The sequence below is a fragment of the Danio rerio genome, chromosome 9, assembly GCF_049306965.1.
Source record: "Danio rerio strain Tuebingen ecotype United States chromosome 9, GRCz12tu, whole genome shotgun sequence".
NCBI lineage: Eukaryota > Metazoa > Chordata > Actinopteri > Cypriniformes > Danionidae > Danio > Danio rerio.
This window is the reverse complement of record NC_133184.1, coordinates 38724970-38736789: the sequence shown is the minus strand read 5'-3', so window position 1 is coordinate 38736789 and position 11820 is coordinate 38724970. Positions and strand designations below refer to the sequence as shown.

Here is an 11820-nt window from a genome sequence, read left to right as displayed (position 1 = left end):
AAAACATGCCTGAGCTCGAAACTGAAAACAAGACGTGACTTTTAAGGGACTGTTTTATATGGATTTATTAATCATTCTTACTGTTGAATGAATGCAAACTGTCGTAGTTTATTAAATACGCAAACCTCTCACTGCATTACAGCTGCACCTTTAGCAAACCTCATAATTCCTGGAGCACAAGGACTTTATGATGGTTTATGAGCGTCAAAAGTGGCTGATGTAATGTGAGTGCGGGCTGTTGGGGGAGACGGGAATGGAGACAAGCATGCTTTGGCCCGGTTCAAGGCAACTGTACATAGTGTGAGCACGTCCTTTGAGTTGAGATTCGTATAGAGAGTCACTTTAAAGACTTTTGTTATAAAATACAGTTAATAATAGTAAAATAATGTCACTAATTTGAGGCCACCAGTATTTACATTTTAAAGGGTGCGAGGCAAACAGTTTGCAGTTTTGGACATGAGGTCCATTTTAAGTTAAATCTTAAACAATTGATATAGGTTAAATTTAAACTAAAAAATTCAGTTGAACATTACTAAATTTAATTTGTTTGTTAAAATTAAAGCCATATAAATTGTTTGCAACGATTTTGTGGAATATTTTTTCCAGAGCATGTAAAGCAGTTTTCATTTATAAAAAAATCAGGTGTCTCACCTTTCATCCCTTTATCTGTTTGCATTCCCTATACCAAAGACCATAAATAAATTTGGGGCATTTGCTAAAAGTAATAAAAATCAAGAGTCTGTGATCAATTAATTTTCTTTAATTTGTATTTACCTGCCAAAAGTACATGATTTCTTTACTGAAATGTCACCCTGGACCACAAAACTAACACAACTAGCATAATAAATAAAAAGATTTATACATCATCTGAAAGCTGAATAACTAGCATTTGCATTGTTGTGTGGTTTGTTAGGTAAGGAATATATTTGGCCAAGATACAACTACCTGTATATATTTGGAATTGAGAAAACCTTTATATTTGTCCACATTAAGCTCTTAGCAATGCAAGTTTTGATATATTTAAAGTAAAATTTAAAGCAAATTTTAATTAATAATAATAATAATAATAATAATAATAATAATAATAATAATAATACATTTCATTTATAATGCGCTTTGCGCAGTCCCAAAGCGCTAACAGGCAAACAAGGCAAACAAAGCAGAACAATAAAAACAGTTAAATAAATAATAAAAAAAATACATAATAAAATAAAATAAAAAGGCCACAATAAAATATGAACAATTCAATACAATTGGATGATAAAATTATCCTGATGCTGATGGGTAGGCCATTCCATAACTTAGGCGCACTGTACAAAAAAGCATGACCACCCATAGTCTTCAGTTTACAGCGTGGCTGATACAGCAAAATTGCAGATGAAGAACGAAGACTGCGGGTGGGAGTGGCCAGAGTTACCAGGTCACAAATGGAGTCAGGTGCTAGCCCATGCACTGCTCTGTATGTATAATTATCTTCTTGAAACTTGATATTTACTTAATGTTCTAACGATTTTTGGCATAAAAGAAAAATCTATCATTGACCCATACTGTATAATTTATTTTTGTCTGTTTACAAAATTATATCTGTGCAAAATAGGACTGGTTTTGTGGTCCAGGAACACATTTACTGTATTTTGTTAAACATAAACAAATTTTGTTGGCAATAACACACTCACAAATCTGGGACAGAGACAAAATAAAAGTAAAACGTTAATAGAACATCCAAATAAAATGTATAAGCAAGGAAAGCTGGATCCCCATTTTGTCCCAAAGGTCATGAGAAAAACAGGCCTCAAACTCAAAATTAAATTAAATATTCAAAATACTTTTAAATTAGTCAGTGTAAACATAAGAATTATTTTCTTTATCATTTTTTGTCAATTAAATAAGGTTTAATGAGACTCAACACATCACAGTTTTTGATTTATATTGCCTTATTTTCCTATACAAAAAATCCCAACTTTTTTTTTTTCATAATTGAGCTACATTATGACTTATGGGAGTGTTTTTGCAGCAGTCTTCCATGTCGTGTGTCGCTTTCAGCCTGACCTCTCTTACATCTCTCATTTAGATGCTGAAAACCTTAGCAAACACAACACAGAGCCGTAGCGTTTGATTAATGTGTCTTTTATTGAAATGCTCCCTCACATGTGGTTTGGCCATTGTATTACATGTGGTTAACCATGATACAGTAGGCCTTCCATAAAGCAGAATGTAAGGCTCCAGCAGCAGACGGTGGCCTGTTTTAATCCTATTTATGACATTGTCGTCCTCTAATAAAAGGGCGTCATGTATGAGTCTGTCATTATTATGTTTTCTGCTTCTTACGTCAGAATAAATGGGGCCATGAAACTAAACAGGCCCTCATGGGGAGCTTTCAGGTCCAATTAGAAAGTGTGTCTTGACAAAACCATGACTAAAGAAGTCTTTGTCGGGAGAGACAGCTTGGTTTAAATATAGATGGAGATATTTTTTTCCATATTTATACTGCTGTAAAGATAGCTGTGTATGCTTCAGCAGTGCATAGCAACACTGTAATGTGTAAAGTTTAGATGGCAAAATAAAAAAAGGTTAAAATGAAGGAAATAAAAATGTATCAGACTTGACAGGGAAAATAGTCAGACTTCTTTCAGTTTATAAATAAATAATACTGTGATCAATATTCCTCTCCTTTTTTCTTCTTTTCCCCTTTTCTAATCTGCGTTGAGCATTACAAATACACCTTAAAAAAGGTTATACGCTCACCGGCCACTTTATTAGGTACACCTATCCAATTGCTATATTAACGCAAATTTCTAATCAGCCAATAATGTATGTACACAGGGCATGTACACATGGTCAAGACGATCTGCTGCAGTTCAAACCGAGCATCAGAATGGGGAAGTAAGGTGATTTAAGTGACTTTGAACGTGGCAAGGTTGTTGGTGCCAGACGGGCTGGTCTGAGTATTTCAGAAACTGCTGATTTACTGGAATGTCCACGAACAACCATCTCTAGGGTTTACAGAGAATGGTCCGAAAAAGAGAAAATATCCAGTGAGCGACAGTTGTGTATATAGGCGCAAATGCCTTGTTGAAGCCAGAGGTCAGAGAAGAATAGCCAGACTGGTTCCATCTGACATAAAGGCAACAGTAACTCAAATCTCTGCAACATCTGCTGGTCTGCAGAGCAATATCTGCTTGTTACAAACGAGGTATGCAGAAGAGCATCTCTGAACACACAACACATTCAACCTTGAGGTGGATGGGCTACAGCAGCAGAAGACGCACCGGGTGCCACTCCTGTCAGCTAAGAACAGGAAAGTGAGGATACAATTTACAGGCTCACTAAAGTTGGACAATGGATGAGTGGAAAAACGTTGCCTGGTTTGATGAGTCTCGATTTTTGATGACCACAGTGTACCCATCTTCTGATGGCTGCTTCTAACAGGATAATGCACCATGTCATCACGGACCAAAATCTTTGAGGAATGCTTACAGTAGCTTGTTGAATATATGCCATAAAGGATTAAAGCAGTTCTAAAGGCAAAATTGGGTCCAACCCGGTACTAGTATGGTGAACCTACTAAAGTAGCCGGTAATATAAGTATTTATATAGTGCTGGAAAATTTCTTTTTTTTTTTTCTATCTTGATTTATCCCAATGTTATGCACAAAAATCAGTCATGATTTTAAAAGAAGTCCCTCTTGACACTGCAGAACATATTTGTTTTCTACCTAATTTGAAATCTCAGTAAACTCAAATATATAAGCTCAGATTTCAGTGACTTGATCATAACATCATAACAGTACAGTTGCAAGCACCATCAAGTTAGCATTCAAACATGTCAAACATGTTTTTTTCTGAACATATAAAAACAAAAAAAACTTTCATTTTATCAGGAAACGACATAAACAGTCTGTACTGTAGCAACTGTCACTGTTAAGAGTGTGGTAAAGCAACAACAGAGCTTTCCTGTGCAGGGGGCTTTAATCTGTGAAGTACTTGTTTGTATTGAATTTCATTTAAATAATCTCAGAGGAAAAAAATGAATAACATTTCAGAATAAACAATAAAACACAATGACAAAATGACATGGCGCGTTACCCTGCTGGAAGTTGGTGAAGAAGATGGTTACACTGTGGTCATAAAGGGATGGACATGGTCAGCAACAAGGTTGGACGTATTGTGCATTCACAGATGCTCTTCTCCATACCTCGGTTGTAAGAGTGGTTATTTGAGTTACTGTTGCCTTTCTATCAGCTCAAACCAGTCTGGCCATTCTCCTATGATCTCTGGCATCAACAAGGCATCTGCACTCACAGAACTGCCGCTCACTGGATATTTTCTCTTTTCAGAACATTCCCTGTGAACCCTAGAGATGGCTGTGCGTGAAAATTCCACTATACAGCAGTTTCTGAAATACTCCGACCAGCCCGTCTGGCACCCACAACCATGCCACATTCAAAGTCACTTAAATCAACGTTAAGGCTTAACTAGGTTAATTTGGTTAGCTAATTAAGTTAATTAGCCACATTTTTGGATAACTGATTTGTTCTGTAGACAATTGAAAAAAATACATATTATTATATGAGGGAGCTAATGATATTATTTGAATCTAACTAAACTAAAATAAATAAACCTTTCTCCAAAAAAAAAAAAAAAAAATATGTTAAAGCAAACACTGTGTCTATTAATCCATAAAACCCATTAAACATTTTACAGGACGACTAATGATTTTGCCTTCAACTGTGGATTTCATTTGCCAAAGCATTATAGACCTGTCTTAGCATGTGTTTAATCACAACAGGCAAATTACTAGATCTGCTGTTCAGTGCTGACCTAAACCAAGTGTGTGTGTGACACTAACCAGAGTTCACCGAATGAATGTAGATTATTTGATAAGAGCCGAATGTGCCATGTTTCATGACACACTTCAGCTCTGGGGTATTTTTTTGCGCTAGAATTCTTAGAAATCCTTTCACTCTGCTGTCAAAAAAGAAAAATAGTTTGGCTTGGAGCTGATCTTTTGATAGTGATCTGATACACAGACAACAACAAGCCCTAGTGTATTGGTTTACTAATCAGATTCTCATAGAGGCCCATTAGAGGCTGATCCCTGAACAGCGTGAAGCACACTTATTGACACTCTCACTTTGGCCGTCATTGACCTGTGTGGACACAAGTCTGTCCAGTGGAGTGTCCCTGATCTGGTCAAGGCCGTGTCAGAGGCCATCTGGAGGAATGCAGCTTATTGCTGAAGGCCTCAACGCGGGCTCATTGGGAAAACCAACATGTTAGAGAACCAACAAATGTATGCTCGCTGGTACATATGACTGCATTTTGGTTGTTTCTCAATATGCATTCTTAAGCAAGGTTGCGTCCTGTTCTCATGTAACGTTATCACTAGCCCCTTTCACACAGTGATACTGGTAAATATCCAGAAAAACGACTAAATTCAAAAAAGCGCTGTTCACACAGGCAAGCACGTCCAGATTTAATCCAGAAAAGACCATTCACACATTCATTCTAAAATACTGGTAAATTCTGGCATCATTAACCAGATATGACCTCTAAACACATGCGCTTTATTTGTAAACATAGAAGGGGTTGGGCTTTTGTTGATGGTTTCTTTTTTTATCTAAAGCTTTAGCGTGCTTCATGCTGCTCTGTTCCAGAGACACCCAAAGGCAGCTAAATGTTTACACATTTGACTTCATAACAAATTCTGTGAATGGATAAGTATTGTGAACAACTTCGATGAAAACATATGGAGGAACTCTTTCGCATGTCAAGATATACATAATATGTGTGTGTGCGCTGGCCCTGACCGGAGCCCTCCTTCACGTGCACACACATCAAGCAACTGTTGGAGAGCTTGAAGGTAAACAAACAGCGGTTCATCGTAAGCATTTTTATCGATAATATTTTACACAATTGGCATTAAACAGGAACATATAAACGATATCTAACTAACATCGAGCAGCTAAATGTGTCTTTAAAAATATTCAAAAGCTTTTATTTTCATAAACTGCGCAGATGTGAATGCATCTGAATGTTCTGATTGGCTGGAGTACACAACTCTCGTTAACACGTTCCAAACGTGAACGGGCTCTTTTCTGCAATTTTTCTTCTTCGTTCACGCAGAGCAGCATTCCAGCAAATTACCGTTAATGTTACAGCTTCTCTTTCTAAAAAATATCTGGAATGAATTTACCGGTATTTTCAATAAGGGCCTGTTCACACATGATCCCTATTCGGAAATTTGCTTGATTTATAAAAAAATCTATAAAAATTTTTTCGGATTTATTTTAAAATCAATTTTACTTGTAATGTGCAAATAATTTTGTAGGACTTTTGAGTATGTTATTAATATATATATATATATATATATATATATATGAGAGAACATTTTGTCCTCTTTTAAGTGTGCTTGCATGAGAAGCAGAAGCTCCTGTGGTTTTGTGTGTGTATGTGTGTGCATCGGAGGTCTGAAGGTCAACGTCTGGTTTCGGTCTTGCAGACAGCTCCCACACTGGATGGAAAGCCCCGCTATATATACATTTCTTCTTTATTCTGTTTGTATAACATGCCCATATTAAGAGTGTCTTCCTTCTTCTGTATAACTTTTAAAGGTCAGCCCACTATGTATATATGTCCCTGCTCATCCTTATCATCAGGCTTGCAGAATAAACCATTCTAACTACAGTTTGGTCTCTTCTCATGTCTCCGGGTCGACCTGATGAACTTTGCTGAATCTGGTGCCTAATATAGGGGAAATCTTACAGATCTGGGGGCTCGTCCGGGATACATCTGACCAGGTAAGAGAATTTTTTATTCACACTGCCTGCTCCGGTGTATCTCAGGAAATCGTAAGATTTTAGTTAAAATTAGGTAAGAGAGGTCTGTGCTCTAGAGCACAGAACATCCTGTCAAGTTTACTTTCAACAGTAAATTGCACAGAAGGATTTGTGTCGTCGTACTCAATTAAATTTGGGTTCCACAAATCAGGAAAATTTATTAATTTGACACTTGCTAGCCTGTCAAGTTTACTTCAAACAGTAAATTGCACAGAAGGATTTGTGTTGTTGTACCCGATTAAATTTGGGTTCCACAAATCAGGGGATTTAATAAATTTTAGTAAATAAGTATTACGCACCAGCTTCAGCAATATGGGACAAGGATATCCAAAACCAGAACCCAGTGAGAGTCCAAAGCAATGGATGGATAGATGTGGGTGGGAATTTTTACACTGAACCCTGGCTGTCCAATTTAGCTGGGTGGACAGAGGGACAATCTCAATGGAGAGACTTTCCTAGGGAAGGAACATTTGACCCAGGTTTCCTTCAGTTAGCTTACAAATTGATATGGGGATCCAGAATGGAATGACCAATATATGATGAATGGATATGACACATGGTATAAAATGAGTTCTATATGAAGGGATAAAAAAAAAGGCATTTTTACACCCAAAACTGTTTTGAAATCTGTCCCCAAACCCAAAAGCAGAAGTAATACTGCCCTTACGGCAGATAAGAGAGGCTCTCTTGCAGCTGCTAAAACCACCATGACGTCACCACCCCCTTATACGGGGCCTTCGCAATCTATCTCATGCTCTGTAAGTGCTTCTCCTACAGTGCCTTCTATTTATCCGTCACTGACAGAAATGGAATAAAAAATAAACCAGACCGTTCTAACAGCACGGAGGGCACTACTTCAGCTTCTAATGTGGCTGCTGTATGGGTTGCTAAACCACGAGGGATAGAGATAATTCCGCCCTCACCCTCTGTTCTTAAAGATCTTATATCTCTTCTACCAGAAGTGGACAAACCACTGCAATTTGTAGACATGCTGTTGCGCAGTTCGCGTCACTGCCAACTAATTGGGGCAGATTATCGATTTATCCTTCAAACCAAAATGGGTTCGTCCTATGACGATGAAGAAATAACAACAAAAATACCTGCTCTTGATCGCAAGCTTGATATAGTACAAACAGAAACTGTTAAGGAAGAAACAGATGATAAAAAGACACGTACTCGTATAAAAACACGCCTCGCGTGGAAAGATGATCAGGAGGAGCTCCTAATACATCTAAAACAGCAGCTTACTAAATACTTAGTACCATACTTACTGGTCTGAATGTGACGCCACGACTGATCCTAATGGAATAATGCTAGATGGCAAAGGCCGTTTATGCCTGCCATCATCCTGTGCACCTTTTCTCGTCCGCGAGTTTCACGGTGTTACACACCGCGGCCGAAGAGGGGTAATAGACACAATGAGTTAATAGACACAATGAGTTAATAGACACAATGAGTTAATAGACACAATGAGTTCCTTTTTATGCATCAATAATTTACAGCACCATGTTAATAATACGCTAGATAGATGTCTGATATGTGCTCAAAATAATATCACTAAACCTCAAGCTAAACATCAACAATTGCCCCTTCCTGAAACACTTTTTCAGGAATGGCAGGTAGATTTTACACATCTGCCAAAGAGGGGTCCTAATAAATATTTACTGGTTTTTGTGGACAAATTTTCAAAATGGGTTGAAGCCTTCCCATGCAGTAAAGAAGATGCTAATATAGTTGTCAGATGTTTGACAAGAGAAATCATTACAAGATACGGTATACCATGTGCCATAGACTCAGATAAGGGAACCTCATTTACTGCGAAAGTAATACAAAATCTAGCTAAAGAACTCCAAATTAATTGGCAGCTACATATTCCCTACCATCCACAATCATCTGGTATAGTTGAACGAACTAATAGGACTATCAAGGACAAATTAAGAAAGGCTATGTAACATGCAGGGCATTCAAATTGGCTCGCCTTGCTACCTGTCGTTTTAGCAGACATGAGGATGTTTCCTCACAAAAGTCTTCACGGTCTCTCTCCTTATGAGACTGTGATGGGACGACCCTTTCCCTCACCATGGAGGCAAAGGGGTACCACACTGGGTGACGGTTCTTTGGATATTCATATGAGTGAATGTGCACAACAGTTACTAACAACATTGCATGCATACTGGACTAACATACATTCTGGTTCAGCCCCGATGCCGGTAGACCCAACACACCCATTTAAGGTTGGTGACAGAGTAATGATTAGACAGTTCAATAAAATGAGCACAGAACTGGGGGACCCCAAATATGGCCCCCCGACGGATGTCGTGGCTGTAACCAGAACCGCCGTTTTAACCTCCTCTTCTCCACAGTGGATCCATGCAACCAGGATAAAACGAGCACCTATTGAATAATAAAAATGTATAAGTTTTGTACTATGATAATCTGTCTGCAGACTCTCTTTGTTTTACAGATACTTCGGGGGCCCCCACATCAGCTAGCACCTCCACGCAGCATAACTACTAGAAGGATAAGCATGAAGTGGCTATGGACATTGGGACTGTTTCTCTTTCTTGTTGCTCAAGCTAATGCAGCCAGGCTGAAACGCTGGACACATGATCATGAATTCGGATGGGCAGAGGATGGGGCTGACAATCCTATTGGAACTAATATGTGGTATCAATATGTGAAAGTTTTAGCTAGGTCATATAATGTATCTGGTTGTTATGTATGTTCTGTTATGCCTCATTCAGCCAAGCAAACCCCTCTTTATGCTAAACCCATGAATAAAACAGCTGCTATATGTTTTGCCAGTTTTGCAGGATCAGGGTACCAGGACCCATATATATAATTGTCGATGACTATGATCCATACCGGATTGGCATTAGAAATGGTACATGTGATGCTCTATTTTGGGTAAAATTTGGCCATGCTAAACCCTCACCTATTAGCCACAAGGTTTTTATTAACCACTCTATTACACACCCTATGTGTTATAACCAGACCATGGGCTCTCATTTCATGGGAAGCACTGTTAACTGTCAACAAATTGCCTCCTCGGGAGAGGGGGCCCCAGTCGACATCTCAGGACCCTCAAATGGCACTTATGTGGTCCAGGGTGGGTGGTGATTGTGTGGAAAAAACGCCTACATGTCATTACCGGCCATCTGGACGGGGCAGTGTGCCCCTGTGCATGTGACTGATCACACTTTTATTGTGACAGCCCAGGTCCTGTCCGCGCTGCAAAGAGTTAAACGCAGTGTCCCTGAAATGAAGCCCCATGACTCTGCATGGGGTACTGACGTGCCCGAGGATTTCAAATTATGGACCACTGGTAGTAAAATGGTATTGGCTCTATTTCCGCAAATAGGTGTGGGAAAAGCTCTACTCAGAATTGAGACCCTGGACTATCGCATGGGCCTATTCCTGAATGCCTCAAAAATAATTAATGAGGCCCAGAATAAGGAGCTGGGTAATCTACGTACCATGGTTTTGCAAAATAGAATGGCTCTAGATCTCTTAACAGCATCCCAGGGGGGGTATGTAAATGAGTACTGCTATGTCTACTCTCCAAGGGTTAAAAATTGCTATGACTTCTGATTATGTCCCAGACACCACATGGGGTTGGATGATGGGTCTGTTCGGCTGGGTGACTCCTTTCCTTACTATGATAATTCCTGTATGTATTATTTTCCTTCTTGTTTGTTGTTGTGGTCCTTTTCTCTTGCAATGTTTAATGAATCGAATCTATGCCACAATGGACAGTATGATGGGTCAACGATATGATAAGATTCCTCTGTGTTAGGCCTTTGGCCTAAAAGAGGGGACTGAGAGAACATTTTGTCCTCTTTTAAGTGTGCTTGCATGAGAAGCAGAAGCTCCTGTGGTTTTGTGTGTGTATGTGTGTGCATCGGAGGTCTGAAGGTCAACGTCTGGTTTCGGTCTTGCAGACAGCTCCCACACTGGATGGAAAGCCCCGCTATATATACATTTCTTCTTTATTCTGTTTGTATAACATGCCCATATTAAGAGTGTCTTCCTTCTTCTGTATAACTTTTAAAGGTCAGCCCACTATGTATATATGTCCCTGCTCATCCTTATCATCAGGCTTGCAGAATAAACCATTCTAACTACAGTTTGGTCTCTTCTCATGTCTCCGGGTCGACCTGATGAACTTTGCTGAATCTGGTGCCTAATATAGGGGAAATCTTACAATATATATATATATATATATATATATATATATATATATATATATATATATATATATATATATATATATATCGTCTTAATGTTTAAAAATGGTACATTTTTAATACATATATTACATAAAGATGTATTAAAAATGTACCATTTTTAAACATTAAGACGATCAAGGCTTCTCATTTCTCACTGGGAGCATTCTGTGTTCTCACTGTCTCTCGAATTCATTCCTCTGATGTAAACTGGCAAAACTTCAAGGGTACATGAGTGTTTTCTCTGTGTTTTTGGAATTGAGAAACAGGTTTTGTGTATAAATCGAACTCCATGGGATGGTGGTGTTCATTGGGAACCTCTGTATGAATGGCTTTTCTGGCATGACTGGTTTGCTTGGTAGCTCACCAGGAATGGTGCCAGACTTGAGATGAGAAGCGTAATGGACTAGGGTTCGAGTCTAGTGAAGGACGGTTCCAGAAACTATTAAAACATGCCCATGAAAGCAGTGTGAGGTCGCAGTAGAAGCACATTTTTACGCAGCGGATGCCCTTCCAGCCGCAACCCATCTCTGGGAAACATTCACACACACGCACACACACACTCATACACTATGGACAATTTAGCCTACCCAATTCAACTGTACCACATGCCTTCGGACTATGGGGGAAACCGGAGCACCCGGAGGAAACCCTATGCGAAGGCAGGGAGAACATGCAAACTCCACACAGAAACGCCAACTGACCCAGCCGAGGCTATGTATACAAAATTCTAAGTCAAAAATGACCCGCTTCACT

The 11820-nt window shown here is 38.9% G+C and overlaps 1 long non-coding RNA gene across 1 annotated transcript; it reads left to right on the top strand.

Annotated features, from left to right (window-relative positions):
• The first annotated feature begins 6656 nt into the window (after positions 1-6656).
• On the top strand, positions 6657-10964 carry LOC141376174 (uncharacterized). The gene is made up of 2 exons (XR_012385555.1): positions 6657-6799; positions 9303-10964. It is a non-coding gene; the product is annotated as an uncharacterized lncRNA (long non-coding RNA).
• Positions 10965-11820: the final 856 nt, after the last annotated feature.